Raw genomic sequence first — 16,538 nt, forward strand, 5'->3', positions numbered from 1 at the left:
CCTTCTCCAGGGGATCTTCCCAACCCAGGGATGGAAACCAGGTCTCCCACATTGCAGGCAGATTCCTTACCAGCTGAGCCACAGGGAAGCCCTTCTTAAAAAGGACTGGCAACTTTTATAGGCTTTGGGTCCCATCGACCTTGGGGACACCCTTGTGCCCATAAGCACAAAAGAATGTTAAAGGGTAGATGTTAATTTTAGAAGCTTACTGTCTTTGGTTGGTGGTGATTTAGTTGATCAGTCGTGTCTGACTCTGTAACCCTGTGAACTGTAGCCCACCAGGTTCCTCTGTCTATGGGATTTCCCAGGGAGCAATACTGGAATGGGTTGTCATTTCTTCCTCCAAAGGATCTTCCCAACCCAGAGATCGAAACTGCATCTCCTGATTTGCAGGCAGTCTCCTGAATTACAAGCAGATCCTTTAACAATTGAGTCAGCAGGGAAGCCAAGAAACACTTTCAAATGTGAATGTAGATAACACGGATCCTTCTTTCTGGACGATTCCAACCAGTATTCAAGTATGCTGTCCATTCTGTCATCCTAAAATATGACCCTTTCTTTCTTCCCCTTTACACAAGCTCCCAGAGGGAGTGCCAGCCCCCACTGTGGCCAGGCTGTCAGCGCTGGGTTTGGGGAAGGTGCAGCGACCCTCTCCCTGCACTAAAGGCCTATCCCCCAGGCAGCTCTCCACCACCCCTTCTGCAGAGTCCCCTCCCAGACATCCTTCCCACCCCTGGCCGGCCCCTGCTCAGCCTGGTCTTCGTCCTGGTGGGGTGAGTCCTCAAATCCTTTGTTCTCCAGCTTATTCCCTCCCCAAGCGACCTCAGTCAGCCAGTCTCCAGATTCATGAGGCACCCATAGAAGAGCCAACCCCCCCCCCACACACACAAACCGTATTTCCCACCCTGACCGCTGCCTCAAACACAAGCACCCACATCTGCTTGGACACCTAAGAAGCAGGACTGAAAGACAGTGTCTGACCTCCCCCTCGTCGGGGTGACATCACCCTTTCCGCTGCTCGGACCAGTCATCCTGGCCCTCCATGTGCCCCTCCACGCACAGTGAGGCCAGACAAACCGAAGCATCGGAGTCTGGAGCGGAGAGAGGGTTACTGCAGCGTCATGCAAGGAGATGGGTGGCTCAAGCCCTAAAGAGCCTCCAGCTCCCCAAAGGGTTTCAGCAACGCATTTTTAAAAGCCAGTAAAGTGTGGGGCGGGGGGCGGGAGGTGTGGTCTCAGGGTTTGTGATCAGGTAGGCACAAACCTCTACTTGGCTGATGGTGAGGGAGCAGGGTGTGGTCCCAAGGATTGAGCTCAGTCCTCAGGCTCCAGGCAGCCTAGGGCTGTGTGCTCACTGTCACTGAGCACTTACGATCTCCTTTGGTGGGGGGTTTTCATGTCTGGGAAACCACTCAGGAGATGTGCCTCAGATATTATTATTGTCCCTCGGAGAGGACCTGAACAGAGGCCACAGGGGAGGGTCTGACCCTGGAAGGCCCACCAGGTCCTGCTCCTCCCTTGCCCTCACCCCACCACCTTTCAGCCTGTCCCTGCTCTGCCTGAAGGAACACCCCACACCCAGCATCTCTCAGCACCGGCTGGTCTCCACCCTGGACCACCGCACTGGTTTCTAACTGGCTTCCTGCTTCTGCTTCTCCCCACTCCAGTCTCCCTCCGAACATCATCTCCCAGAGTGGCCACAGTGGATGGTAAGGCCCTCTGTGTGCCCCCCCGCTACCCCCCGCCTGACTCAACCTCTAACCTGTTTCCTAACATGCTCCCCCTATTCTCGTCCCTCCAGCCCAGTGGCTCCCACGGTTCTCTGAACACACAGGCATCCGGCCACCCCAGGGCCTTTGCACTTGCCGCTGAGTGTCCTGGAAGGCACGCCCCCTCCCCCGAGACAGGCACAGCGGCTCCCTTCCTTCCAGGTTGAACTGCACGCCTTCCCCTCCAACACTTGCTGCCCTGGTCCCTGCCTCCTCACCCTATCACCCCTTACCTGTACTTCCTGTCTCCTTCTGTGCCTGCCCCCACTGGCTGTTATTAACTGAGACAGAGGCAAGGCCTTATCTCCAGGCAGACCTCGCTCCTGCAGTGTTTCTGTCTGGCTCCCCACCCACCCTGGCACGCACACAGCAGTGGACAACGGGCACTAAGGAGACAAGTCCTCGCAGGGGGATTGGGGTGGGAGGGAGCTGGCGCTGTGCAGGGGATCCGGGAGCTCCACTGAGTCCCCACAGCCAGCAGCTGGGGCAGGGAGGATGAGGGTGGAGGCTGTGCCCCGGAGCTGGAGAACGTGGCTGTCATCTGGGCCGTCCAGAGCCCTGCATGCAGCCTGACCTCCCTGCTGTCCCCATCAGACCCGCACATCATCTGCCGCCCCTCATCTTGGTCAGCATCCACGAGCCACCCTGCCAGAGGTCTGAGTGTCCCCGGGAGCCCTCCCTCTTCCTCAGCGCCCCTCCCTGCCTTCCCAGTCCAATGGGCACTGCCTGCCCTCTGCGGTCAGCAAAGAGGGAAGCACGTGGGGTCTGCAACTTCCGAATTCTGACTCCAGCCCTTTCGACAAAGGCAGCAAATATTAATCAGGGGCCCACCAGCCGGGCACCCCTCCAAGTGCTTGGCAGGCAGGCAGGCATTCGTGGTAACAGGGGTGCAGGGCACGTGCCCTGCCGCGTCCACTCCAGCTGGCGCCTCGGCCGCCAAGAACCTGGGGGTTGCGGGGATCGGGGTCTCATCCCAGAGCCGCCCCGAGGCTGGGGCTAAGGCAGGAGCTCCCTGCGCGCGTTGCTGGCGGCGCCGGGACCAGCGGCCTCGCCGCCCCTCCCCCGGCGCCGCCCCGCCCCCCAGCGCGCCCCGCTGGACCCGCCTCTGCTCGGGGCAGTCTGCATTGTCCCCTGGGCTCGGGGCGAGCACGCGGCACACGTGCGTGCTCGGCACACGCTGCCCTGTCCTGGCTCCTCCGTCCTCACCCCTCTGTCAGGCCAAGCCCTGCAGCCACCAGGCCGCTCCCTTCAGAAAGCCCCCCGGACCCGCACCGCCCTGCCTCATCTGGGGGCGCTCAGCGCCTAATCTCCTCCTCTGTCTGGCTTTAAGGGCACAGTTGACATAAATGCATCGTAAACAGTCCTGAGAACGTGAAAGCGAAGGAAGGGGTGAGACACTTGATCCGTAACTGTTGCTCAGTGAGACCCTGGCCTTCCTGGAGAAGGAGCCGGTGCTCATCTCCGAGAGGCAAAGCAAGCTGCAGGCTGGCTGGTGGCCCCCACGCCTGACCCCCCTCACCCCTCATCACCCCGGGGCCCTGCCTTCCATCTGTCATTCTGACCAGCCTTCCAGGCACCACCAAGGCACCCGACTTCCCAACCCAGTGGAGCAAGGCCACAGTGTCTCTGAGCTCCCTGATTCAGGGTCAGGAGTTTGGGGAGCACTCGGGGCGGATGGCTGCTTTCTGCTCCGTGAGGCCTGGGAGCTCGACCAGGGGGACCCAGAGGCCAAGGAGATCCAGGCTGGTTCTCTGCTGAAGGCGCTGGCGTGTCACTGGGCCGCCCTCGCAGGACAGGAGCTGGGCTCCGAGAACGCTGGCCTGGAAGAGGGGCGCACATGGGCTCAGCATTGCTGGGACCTCACTGCAGAGGTGCAGAGCCTGACTCCTAGGGCAGGACATCACAGGGGTGCACCGGGGTCAAGGACAGGGACACACATCCCCTCTTCTCCATGGCACTGGCAATGAAGTCACAATGGAAGGAGAACGTGGGTTTTGTGGGTTTGCAATGGCTGGGGGCCATCTGGGGAAAATACACCTGCCACACGGACACACAGCTCGTAAAGCGTCTCCCTGTCAGTGCGCATGAGCCCAAGAGCTCAACGTGGTGTTGAAAACACGCCATTCAAGGTTGAGATCTCACCGGAGAACAGAAACTCTAGACGCAATTAGAGTGGGAGGATGATACCTATTGTGTGTGTACACATTTCCTTCAAAAATATGCTGAATCCAGAATATCCTTCTGTAGTTCAAGAGTGACTGGGTCTTATGGAAAGCAGTTTGCTTTTATTTTTATTAATAAAATTAAGCTATCCTTAAAGAAAAATGCTAGATACATATGTATATATACACACACTTTTTGTATAAATACAAAAGCAACAAATTGATGGTAGAAAAAGGCATGAAAGATGTTTTTTGTTAGTTTTTTCCCACGCAGTGAAAGTTGTACAAACCTCCTTGCCTTTTTATTTCTTGGATAAAAAGAAGTGACAGGTGGCTTGTGTGTGTGTGTGTGTGTGTGTGTGTGTGTATGTGCGTGCATGTAGTCAAGAGATCTCTCTCAAATGTTTTCCTTGTTTACATAACTTTTTATGTTACACGTTATGGAATTCATGCACCTAATTTTCTGGCACTCACATCTACAGTGGAGTCTGTTCGGTTATTAACTGGAATTTATGGCAGAACCATCAAGCCTCAATAGTGTACAAGTAGATTATCTACTTTGTGGGTATCGCCAGCAACTATTCATCACAAACCAGAGATGAAAGTGATTCTAGGTCTAAGCAAAAATATAATTCCAAAGATACATCCCTTGATGAAGGGATTTTTTAACTCATGCAGTCTGGTCTCCTGGACATTATTTAGATTAATTTCCTGACTTCCTTCAGTTTGGGTAATTTGGAGATTTAACTGGACTGAATAAAAATGTACTGAGTGTGTGCCATGCAGGAAACTTCGTGCTCCCTGCTCCAACATGAAATGCGGAAGGCTCCTTCCTCTCATCATATGAAGAGCAGTGGGGGATAGGGGGAGTGGTCATATAACTTGCTCAGAAATATCAGAGACAATGAGGTTTGGATAGTTTATCTTTTACCTGTCAAAAGACCCATTTCAACTTTATTGAAATTAGTAACATAAACCTCTGTCACTGTGCTCACAGACGCAAGACCATCTTCATGTGAAGTGTGACCCCACAGCCCCAAGGGGAAGCGGCCCTCTCTGCCTCCTTCACGCTGGTTCCTCCCACCAGCACGAGGGGCCCTCCAAACACCCATTCATCACTTTATCGTGTTCCTTGCTCCCTCGTGTACACTGTCCTTGAAGTTCCCATGAGTCAGGGGGCATTACATCCCCCAGTACATGCATGGTGGGATTTTATAAACACTGTAAGGACAATGTTAACTGGAACTTGGCAGGACTGCCGTTTGCAGAGATGGCTGCTGGCATCGGTGACGTTTCTACAAGCAGGAAGCAGGGCAAACATTGCTGCTTCCCTGTGGCCTGGACTCCCCAGTGTTCAGCCCTCACTGACCTGTGCAGGTCAGAAGGCCATCCTCCTGTTTCCTGGTCACTCCAGGAAGACATCTGGGGGAAGCAGATGAGATGTGGTTTGTGATGCTCAAGTGAAAGTCACTTGGTCATGTCCAACTCTTTGCAGCCCCATGGACTGTAGCCCAGCCAGGTTCCTCTGTCCGTGGGATTTCCCAGGCAAGAATACCGGAGTGGGTTGCCATTCCCTTCTCCAGGGGATCTTCCAGATACAGGGATCGAACTGGGGTCTCCTGCATTGCAGGTGGTTTCTTCACTATCTGAGCCACCTAAAACTGACTTCCATGTGGAACCTAGTATATATGGGGGGGGGGTGCATTTTAAGAGTGACTGGAGTCAGGAACCTGGGAGTCAGGGAGCTTCTGGGGTCTGTCAGTGCCCTGAGCGTCCTTGGATTCCTCCAGCTCCCCTACCGGCACCCAGCCACCCTTTACGGCAAGGAGGGAAGGCCCCACAGAAAACCGGGAAACAGGTAAGCTTCGCCTTCTGCACAGCCCGCGCCGCTGCTCAGCTGTCTTCCTGACCTCCCATCTCCAACCCCAGAAACCCCCAGACGAATCTTTTCCGAGGAAAGAAGCAAATGTTTCTGCGATGGTGGACACCGTTCTGGCGGCATTACCAGCCCTGGAACGTGGTTCACAGACCCCCCGTTTGTGAGGGCTGGCTGGGACAGGTGGCCCTGAAGCCACACTGGGCGCTGACTCTCCTCGCTCCCTCGGCCGGCCCAGGAGACCCGGGTTGAGCCTCGCCAGGGGTCAGACTTCCGCTCCCCCGGGTAAACAGTGAGGGTCCCCGCCGGCTCCCGGGAAGTATCAGATCAGACCCCCGACCTGGAATCTAAGTCGTGAGGACTCCAGCGTCTCCCCCAACGCCTCCTACTTTTCCACCATCAGGAGGTCGAGAATCCGGGGTGGGGGTCGGGGGAAGGGCCATCTGACTGTGTGCAGGTGACCGGCGTCCAAAGGACAGTCTTCCTTCGGACCAAGAACGCGACACTGACCGCAAGCCAACAGATGCTCAGGCCGCAGACCCCGGGGCGCGCCCTCCCGCTGTGGCGCCGCTCTCCGGCGAGCACCTGTCTGTAGGCTGGATGCACGAGGACCTCCGGGAGTTCTCAAGGGGCCAGTCTTGCGGCGGCCCTGAACCCAGAGCCCGCGCAGCAGAGTCAGCCGGGCGGCCGCGCTTGGCCCCTCGCCGCCCGCGGAATGGGGCGTGGAGCAGATGCTATCGCAGGTCCCTCCCCGCGCTCGGGCGGGGTGGTTCGGAGGCTCAGCCGCGAGCGGAGGCTCTAGAGCCGCAGTTCAGCCCGGGCCGGAGTCCGCGCCGCCCAGGGCAGCCCCGCGCGGGGCCGGCGTGCGCCCGGAGCCCGCGAGGCGGAGCCGCGGAGAGGTGGTCGGCGCGCGGGCGGCAGGTGGGAGGCCCGGCTCCCGAAGGCAGTGTTTACCTGGCTCGCAGGAAGCCCGGGAGGCGGGGGAGGAGCGGCGGGCGCGCCCGGCCCTCGGAGCAGCAGCCAGACTGCGCCGCCGCGCCAGCGAGGACGAGCCTGCGGCCCCGGCGACCGCGGCCCCGACCCCGAAGGCGGCGCCGGAGCCCCGGGACCCCGCGCGCTCGGGGCGGGAGGCGGCCCGGACCCCGCGGCGCCCTCGGCCTGGAGAGACGATCGCCGCGCGGTGGGTGACCTCGCCGGGGGCGGGCGGGTGTCTTTGTCTGCGCCCTCGGAGCGAGGACGCGGGAACGGGGCGCAGGGCTTCCCCGGGCGGCCGCGCAGGTGGCGGCAGGTGGCACCCGGGCGGCCACTCTGCGAGGGGTGAGCGCGGGTGTAGACGCCGACCCCGAGCGGCAGGGCTGTCCCCGACGGGTGTCCAGGTGTGGGCAAGGCCGGGTCGGGGGCCGGGGTCGCGGGCAGAGCGTAGGAGGCGCTCGGGGTGGAGTTTTGGGTGGGAGGTGGCAAAGGTCAAGGAGGCCACCCTGGGCCGTGCGGGACCGCTGCCTGGGCGAGCTTCAGGGCAGGCCGGGGTACCCGCCGCTTAACGTGCCCGGTAAGGATACGTCTGGAGCTTACCGCCGACTCCTGCCTGCCCCCTCCCCCAGCCCGGGCGAAAACCAGTTTCCCTTTGAGCGCCGAGGGCGGCGACAGGCGACGCTCCGGGCTTCCGCCTTCCGGAGGCCTGGCCTGGCTCCGCCGCGCCGCCGCGTCCACCTGCGCCCACCTGCGCGCCTGGCGCCCGGGTGTGAAGCCCCCCCTGGGCCCGGGACTGGCCGGCGTCCCGAGGGTGCCGCGTGCTCTGCACGATCCCCAGGCACCCGGTGGCTCTGGCTCCTCTGGACTGCTGGGGGCACTGTCTCGTTTCTCCCAGGCTCTCCTTTCTCCTCTCCTTTCGGAAGGCAGAGGGGGGGATTGGAGAAGCCTTAGAGTTTCTCTGGGGATCTCAGTAGGACTCTGGCAGGAAACAAGCGCCTTTGGGTTCCTGGTTCTGTTTTCCAGTCGCGACAAGGTGAGGGAGTCCATACCGTGAGTTCACAACCTCTGCAGCGCGGCTGGAGTGTGTCTGGGGAGACCCAGACCCGGTTGGGGGTGCTGGCTGTTCTGACAGGGACTCCACACCTGGCCTGGAGAGATTCTCAGAGGAAGGGCGCTTTAGGGTGTGTCCCATTTAAGACATGTGGCTTTTGGACAAGACCCCCCCAGCTCAGGGAAATGGTTTGCAGAGTATGGCCCAGGAGTCTGGGACACCCCGAGAGCCGGGCTCAGTCCTGCCCCCTGCTCCCTGGCAGAGTCACGCTGGAGTGCTGGGGGCCTTCGTGGACGTGGGGAGCTGAGAGGGGTGCAGACCCAGCCGGAGCTAGGCCGGAGCAGCCCTTCAGGAAGGGATGGTCAGCACTGGGTCACAGCCTCACAGCTGTTTCTCCCAGTTCAGGGGAGGGGCCGTCTGTCCTCCACCTTTTTTTTTTCCCAAATGGGATAAACCAAAACCTGAAAGGAGGGAATCCAGTTAAATATTATGTAAAATGGTGGCTGATAGTAGCTCCCAATGGTTTAACTGTTCCGAAATGACTACCTTTACTAACTCAGGGTTAAACAAAAGCTATTTGGTTCAAATTCACTTTAAAAACTTTCCAAACTATCCCATTTCTGCCCAAAGATAAGAACACTTTTGAGTCACTTGTGCTGTGATTTGGTGTTGAACCGCTCCAGCCTGGTTTGGGCTGGGAATGGCTCTGGCCACTTGCCCTGAGGAAAGGCATCCATGAAGGCGGAAAAGGGCAGAGACCAAGGTTTCTGGCGATTCTTCCTTTTTCCTCCTGAATTTTTAAACATTAATGGGAGGTTACGTTGTTTGACTTTTAGTTTCTCTCTCGAGTCTTTAAAAATCTGACACTGGATCACAGCTGTCCCCGGGCCTTTTCTCCCCAGGTATCCAGGTAGCGTTTCTGACCACTTCCCAGTGGCCAGGCCATCTTCTGAGAGCTGCATATCATTGCATTAACAGGTGTAATACCCTAGGATGCCCTCATTTGATGTAACTAGCCTATTAGAACTCTCATTTTCACTAAGTAGGAAACCAAGGCACAGAGACCCCCCCGGGGGCGCCCAGGGCTCAGTTCCAGAAGTCTGACACCAGCCCCTGTTGCTGCCCTTCAGGGCGAAGAGGGCAACTTGCAACACCCACCGAGCTGCCTTCTTCCTCTCTGGCTTCCCTGGTGGCTCAGAGGTTAAAGCCCCTGCCTGCAGTGCGGGAGACCTGGGTTTGATCCCTGGATCGGGAAGATTCCCTGGAGAAGGAAATGGCAATCCACTCCAGTATTGTTGCCTGGAAAATTCCTTGGATGGAGGAGCCTGGTGGGCGATAGTCCACGGGGTCGCAAAGAGTCGGACACGACTGAGCCTCACTTCACTTCTCTTCTCTTTAAAATCCCACCGCTAACAGGTGGCTACACCCAGCAAAGCGTGCTTCCTCTTCAGGGTGGTGGGACTGGAAGGCTGCTGTCTCGTCTCTGTTAGTCACCTCTTCCCTAACTTCCTCAGCAAAGTTGTCAATAAAGAGGGAAAGACAGTTCTCTAATGCCTCAGCACGGTTTTTAGTAAGTCATCACAAGCGGTGAATCACTTCCACTGGTCCTTTAGAGCCACTGAAGGAAGCTTAAATCTGCCTGAGCTTGGGGGCCCCAGGAGGTGGGTTTAATCAACAGTAAGTGTACAGTAATTATAATGATGCTGAAGCTCCAGTATTTGCGTCATCTGATGAGAAGAGCTGACTGATTGTAAGAGACCCTGATGCTGGGAAAGACTGAGGGTAGGAGGAGAAGGGGACGACAGAGGATGAGATGGCTGGATGGAACCATTGACTTAATGGACAGGAGTTTGAGCAAGCTCCAGGAGATGGTGAAGGACAAGGAAGCCTGGTGTGCTGCAGTCCATGGGCTCGCAAAGAGTCTGACACGACTGAGCGACTGCGCAACAGCAGCAGTTATACGTGGGGAGGCCCTGCTGGTCCAACGTCCTCCTAAACGCGTGGCCTCAGGCTTCAGCCACAGAAGCAGAACCAGCAGAGACGCACACGCATGACTAACGTGAGGAACTGGGGCCAGAGAGGCCTGCAGGCCTCAGGCCGGAGCTCTCGGGTGCGAGCTGAAGCTGCCTCCAGAGAAAGAGCCAACCTCACGTTACAGCCGGGAAAAGATAACCAGTAATGCATATTATGAAGCTCTTAGCAGTGACTGAGAGTCAATAACTGTTAAAAATTCATAAATATGGATCGGAACTCTGAGCATCACTGAGTAAGTGTGAGGCTCTATTGTAATAATAATAAAAAAGATGGATGCCCGAAGAGTGAGGATAGACAGACTCGGGTGAAGTATCTGGAATGTACCAAACATTCTAAGACTCAGCAAAATAAAACAAACCACCCAAGAGGAGAAGTAACTGAGCAGGCTGGCCCAGAAGAGAAAGCCCAGCGGGGCTAGGAAAATGGGAAGGGATGTTTAACCCACCAGTGCTCAGAAGCAGAAATCACATCAATGAGATAATTTTTCATACCCATCTGTAAAGATCTTACCGTCTGTGCCAAGTATTGAGGAAGATAAGGAGAACTGAGAACTCCCATGGTGATGAGTATAAATAAAAGCAGACACTTTAGACAAGAGCCCAGAAAAGCTGAAGACAGACGTTCCTGTGACCCGGTGCTTTCAGTTCTAACTGCACCCTCTAGGGAGAAACTGGGCTCAGCTACAGGGCACATACAAAGGTTACTCCCAGAAGCAATTTTTAAAAATATATATTTATTTACTTTTATTTATTTGGCTGTGCTGAGTCTTAGTTGCAACCGGTGGGTCTTTTAGCTGTGGCATGTGGGGTCTAGTTCCCTGATCAGGAATCGAACCTGGGCCTCCTGCATTGAGCGTGCAGAGTCTCAGCCACTGGACTGCCAGCGACGTCACCTGGAAGCACTTTTAAAAACCTTGTATTTTGAGATCGTTGTAGATTCACATGCAACTGTGAAAAATAATAGAGCTCCACATGTGCTTCACAACATCTTGCAAAACTATAGAAGATATTGTAACCAGGAAATTAACGTTGGTACGACCGATCAGAGGGGTTGAGATGTCAGATTTCACCAGGTGACATGCTCCTATGCGTCTGTGTGTGGTTCTGTGTAATTTTATCGCACGTGGATCATCGCGTGACCACCCACGCAGGTGGGACCATTCCATCACGAGGTCTGCAGGCTGCCCGTTGTGGCCACAGCCAACTTCCCCTTCCTGCAGCCTATGCCCTTCGCAGCCACTGCTTTGTTCCCCATTTTCTGTAATTCGTCACTTTGACAACGCTGTTTAGGCGGAGTCACACAATATGCCCCCTTCTTTTTCACTGGCTTTTTTCACTAAGTGCAGTTCTCTCGAGATGTCTCCAAGTTGTTCAGTGTCCGGACAGCTCATTCTTTTTTTTTATCACTGAGTAGCATGCTGTGGAACATATGCCCCCCACCCCCTGCTCCTCTAGTTTTTTCGGTTTTAACCATCCACCCTTTGAGGGTTTCCAGCTTGTGGCTATTTGAGGGCACCTACTATGACGTACAGGTTTTTGTGAGAACACGGTTTTTGGTTTTCACTTCTCTGGGATAAATGCCATTGCTGAGTCATAAAGCAAACGCGTGCTCCAGTTCACAAGACTTTGCGCTCTGTTTTCCCAGAAAGTTTGCAGCGTTTACATCCCACTGGCCAGGTGTGCGTGGTCCTGGGTCTCCATGACAGCATTTGGCCCTGTCTTTGCTGGGTATCTGAGCTGTTCTGACAGGTATGCGCTGAGACTTCACCGTGACTGCCGTCTGCGTCTCCATCACAGACAGCGATGCCCGTCTTTCCACAAGCGTGTCTGCCATCTGCACATGCTCCCATGTGCTCCCATGCTCCCATGTGCTCCCATGCTCCCATGTGCTCCCATGCTCCCATGTGCTCCCATGTGCTCCCATGCTCCCATGTGCTCCCATGCTCCCATGTGCTCCCATGCTCCGATGTGCTCCCATGCTCCCATGTGTTCCCATGCTCCCATGTGCTCCCATGCTCCCATGTGCTCCCATGTGCTCCCATGCTCCCACGCTTCCATGTGCTCCCATGCTCCCATGTGTTCCCATGCTCCCATGTGCTCCCATGCTCCCATGTGCTCCCATGTGCTCCCATGCTCCCATGTGCTCCCATGTGCTCCCATGCTCCCATGTGCTCCCATGTGCTCCCATGCTCCCACGCTCCCATGTGCTCCCACGCTCCCATGTGCTCCCATGTGCTCCCATGCTCCCATGTGCTCCCATGCTCCCATGTGCTCCCATGTGCTCCCATGCTCCGATGTGCTCCCATGCTCCCATGTGTTCCCATGCTCCCATGTGCTCCCATGCTCCCATGTGCTCCCATGTGCTCCCATGCTCCCACGCTCCAATGTGCTCCCACGCTCCCATGTGCTCCCATGTGCTCCCATGCTCCCATGTGCTCCCATGCTCCCATGTGCTCCCATGTGCTCCCACGCTCCCATGTGCTCCCACGCCCCCATGTGCTCCCACGCTCCCATGTGCTCCCATGTGCTCCCATGCTCCCACGCTCCCCTGTGCTCCCACGCCCCCATGTGCTCCCACGCCCCCATGTGCTCCCACGCCCCCATGTGCTCCCACGCTCCCATGTGCTCCCACGCTCCCATGTGCTCCCACGCTCCCCTGTGCTCCCACGCCCCCATGTGCTCCCACGCCCCCATGTGCTCCCACGCTCCCATGTGCTCCCACACCCCCATGTGCTCCCACGCTCCCCTGTGCTCCCACGCCCCCATGTGCTCCCATGCTCCCATGTGCTCCCATGCCCCCATGTGCTCCCACGCTCCCCTGTGCTCCCACGCTCCCATGTGCTCCCATGTGCTCCCACGCCCCCATGTGCTCCCATGCTCCCATGTGCTCCCATGTGCTCCCATGCTCCCACGCTCCCATGTGCTCCCACGCCCCCATGTGCTCCCATGCTCCCATGTGCTCCCACGCCCCCATGTGCTCCCATGCTCCCATGTGCTCCCATGTGCTCCCATGCTCCCACGCTCCCATGTGCTCCCACGCCCCCATGTGCTCCCACGCCCCCATGTGCTCCCATGTGCTCCCCCCATGTGCTCCCATGTGCTCCCACGCCCCCATGTGCTCCCACGCCCCCATGTGCTCCCACGCCCCCATGTGCTCCCATGTGCTCCCACGCCCCCATGTGCTCCCACGCCCCCATGTGCTCCCACGCCCCCATGTGCTCCCCGCCCCATGTGCTCCCACGCTCCCATGTGCTCCCACGCCCCCATGTGCTCCCACGCCCCCTGTGCTCCCACGCCCCCCTGTGCTCCCACGCCCCCTGTGCTCCCACGCCCCCCATGTGCTCCCACGCCCCCATGTGCTCCCACGCCCCCTGTGCTCCCACGCCCCCATGTGCTCCCACGCCCCCATGTGCTCCCACGCCCCCCTGTGCTCCCACGCCCCCCTGTGCTCCCACGCCCCCCTGTGCTCCCACGCCCCCCGTGCTCCCACGCCCCCCTGTGCTCCCACGCCCCGTGCTCCCACGCCCCCCTGTGCTCCCACGCCCCCCTGTGCTCCCACGCCCCCTGTGCTCCCACGCCCCCCTGTGCTCCCACGCCCCCCTGTGCTCCCACGCCCCCATGTGCTCCCACGCCCCATGTGCTCCCACGCCCCCTGTGCTCCCACGCCCCCCCCATGTGCTCCCACGCCCCCTGTGCTCCCACGCCCCCCCTGTGCTCCCACGCCCCCCTGTGCTCCCACGCCCCCATGTGCTCCCACGCTCCCCTGTGCTCCCACGCCCCCTGTGCTCCCACGCCCCCCATGTGCTCCCACGCCCCCCATGTGCTCCCACGCTCCCCATGTGCTCCCACGCCCCCATGTGCTCCCACGCCCCCTGTGCTCCCACGCCCCCATGTGCTCCCACGCCCCCCTGTGCTCCCACGCCCCATGTGCTGCCCCCATGTGCTCCCACGCCCCCATGTGCTCCCACGCCCCCATGTGCTCCCACGCTCCCATGTGCTCCCACGCTCCCATGTGCTCCCACGCTCCCCTGTGCTCCCACGCCCCCATGTGCTCCCACGCCCCCATGTGCATACCTGGTCTTGCCTCTGCCTCCTGTCTGATTGGTTCGTTTGGTCTCTCTAGTTCCTTGTAGATACGCTCTGGAGACGGGGCTGGTGGTCTGCAGTTCCTCAGACAGTGTATCTTGTCTTCAGCCTAACCACGGGTGCTTTTGCGGGGAGAAACTTTTTCATTTTGAAGAGATTCATTTGTTGATTTTTTTCTTTGTGTCTTGTGCGGAATCTCAGGCTACTGAGCCCCGCCGAATTGAAATCTGCATTGCTTATTTATCTAGTTTTGGCTGTGATGGTTCTTTGTTGCTGCGAGATCTCCCTCTTAGCTGCAGTGAACGGGGCCTACTCTCTAAGGCGCAGGGTTCAGCTTCTCACTTTGGGGGTTTCTCTTGTTGCGGAGCATGAACTCCAGAGCATAGACTCAGTAGCTGTGTTACACAGCTTAGTGTGAGCCTAAGTTACACAACTCAGGCTTAGTCGCTCCGCATGTGGAATCTTCTTGGACCAGGGATCAAACCCATGGCCCCTGCTTTGACAGGCAGATTCTTAACCACTGGACCACCAGGGAAGTCCTAATTTTTTTTCTTTTATGGATTGTGATTTGGGTGAACCCTTTGCCTAGTCTCGAAGATTTTCTCCTGGCTTCTCTTTTTCCTACAAGTTTTATACTTACAGTCTACACTGAAGTCAGTTGTCCATTTCCAGTTTTTGTATGATGAGTGAGGTTTAAGTGGAGGGTTTTGGTTTTGGTTGGTTTTTGTTCCTACCACGGAATGCCACCTTGCCCAATACTGTTTGTTGAAAAGATGATCCTTCCTCCATAGACTTGGTTTTCCATCTTCGTCATAATTTGTGTCCACATTTTTGTGTGGGTCGATTTCTGGGCTCCCTGCTCCGTTGCCGTGATCGAGATGTCTGTCCAGCCACCCGGATCACACTGTCCTGCTTACCAGGGCTGAAGGGTGAGCCTGACCATCAGGTAGCGTGAACCCTCTCACTTCCTTCTTCTTCATCAGAATCCTGTTAGCTGGGCTGGCTCCTGTACCGTTCTGCACATTTTAGAGTAAGCTTTATCGTGGCTACAGAACTCCTGCTGGAATATTTATAGTGTGTGTGTGTGTGTGTGTGTGTGTGTGTGTGCGCGCGCGCGCGCACGCGCGCCTAGTCGTATCAAACTCTTCGTGACGCTATGGACTGTAGCCCGCCAGACTCCTCTGTCCATGGCATTTCCCAGGCAAGGATACTGGAGTGGGTTGCCATTTCCTTCTCCAGGGAATCTTACCAACCCAGGGATCGAACCCACATCTTCTGCATTGACAGGTGGATTCTTTACCATATGAGCCACCAGGGAAGCCCCTGCTGTTTCATACGTGCATGTGCACGCGTGCGCACACGCGCGTGTGTGTGTGTGTGTGTGTATACTCTTATGACGTATCTAAAAACCACTGAGTGTTAATTGCTCAGTCGTGCCCGACTCTTTGCGACCCAATGAACTGTAATTCTCCAGGCTCGTCTGTCCATAAGATTCTCCAGGCAAGAATACTGCAGTGGGTTGCCATGCCCTTCTCCGGGGGATCTTCCCAACCCAGAGGCTGAACCTGGGTCTCCTGCATGGCAGACAGATTCCATCTGAACCACCAGGGAAGCCCCCAAACCACTGAGAAGCCTAACTAATCTGCCCCGCCACCCAGACAGACTATCTTTCTTTCTGTTTTTATAGTTTTCAGGTTTTTTTTTGTTTTTGTTTTAATTGAAGTGTAGTTGATTTACAGTGTTATGTTCATTTCCGGTGTACTGCAAAGCAATTTCCTTACACTTATATTCTGTTCCATGTTCTTTTCCGTTATAGTTTATCACAGGATATTGAATGTCATTCCTGGTGCCATACAGTAGGACCTTGTTTATCTGTTTTATATACAGCAGTTTGTATCTGCTAATCCCAGGCTCCTAATTTATCTCCCCACTCCCTTCCCCCTTGGGAACCATGAGTTTGTTCTCCGTGTCTGTGAGTCTGTTTCTAGACAGACTTATTTTCTGAAAGGACACAGGAAAATGAAGTGATGGTGTCCAGACAGGCTCCGTCAGCATCCTGGGGTCAGACCATTCCCCAGGGAGTGGGGGCCCTCCTGCCCCCTCTGCCCCCCGCTGGGGAGCCAGGTGTAGTCTGTGGCTCATCGCTGTCCCTCAGCGACACTCTGAATGAGTGGCGTCTTCCTCTCATTACAGGCGAGGAGAGGTGAATTCTCGGGGGTCAGTAGACCCGGGAGGTCCTGTGACTCCCAGGGCCTCCTCTGCTCTGTCTGGTGACCGTGTGACGGCCAACACCTCTGCACTATGCTCCTGAGGGCTCGGAAGCACATTCCCAAACCCAGGTGTCCCTACACCCACGTCTGACCACGTGGACCCGAGTCACTGTCCCCAGGGAGGGAGGGACGGTGGACCACCTCCTGGCCCCCGTCAGCCCCAGGCCCCGTCCCCACACTGCTCACGAGTGCTGGGCACCAACCAGAAACCAGGGGCTGCTGTTTCAAAAGGGGCCCACTTTTGAAGGAAAGAGTCGGTATGAAAACATGCAAGAGCAGTGTCTCTCTCAGTGGGGACGTGACGCCCACATCAGAACTGC

The 16,538-nt window shown here is 57.0% G+C and overlaps 1 protein-coding gene across 2 annotated transcripts in view; it reads left to right on the forward strand.

Annotated features, from left to right (window-relative positions):
• Positions 6,899 to 16,538, forward strand: part of MBP (myelin basic protein) — a 108,700-nt gene continuing 99,060 nt past the window's right edge. Inside the window, exon 1 of one of the 2 annotated variants that reach the window (XM_018039439.1) lies at positions 6,899 to 6,986. The gene's annotated coding sequence lies outside the window, so the exon portion shown is untranslated. The remainder of the gene's footprint in view (positions 6,987 to 16,538) is intronic. The other variant, XM_018039438.1, reaches the window with a different exon arrangement.

Source organism: Capra hircus, chromosome 24, assembly GCF_001704415.2.
Source record: "Capra hircus breed San Clemente chromosome 24, ASM170441v1, whole genome shotgun sequence".
Classification (NCBI taxonomy): Eukaryota; Metazoa; Chordata; class Mammalia; order Artiodactyla; family Bovidae; genus Capra; species Capra hircus.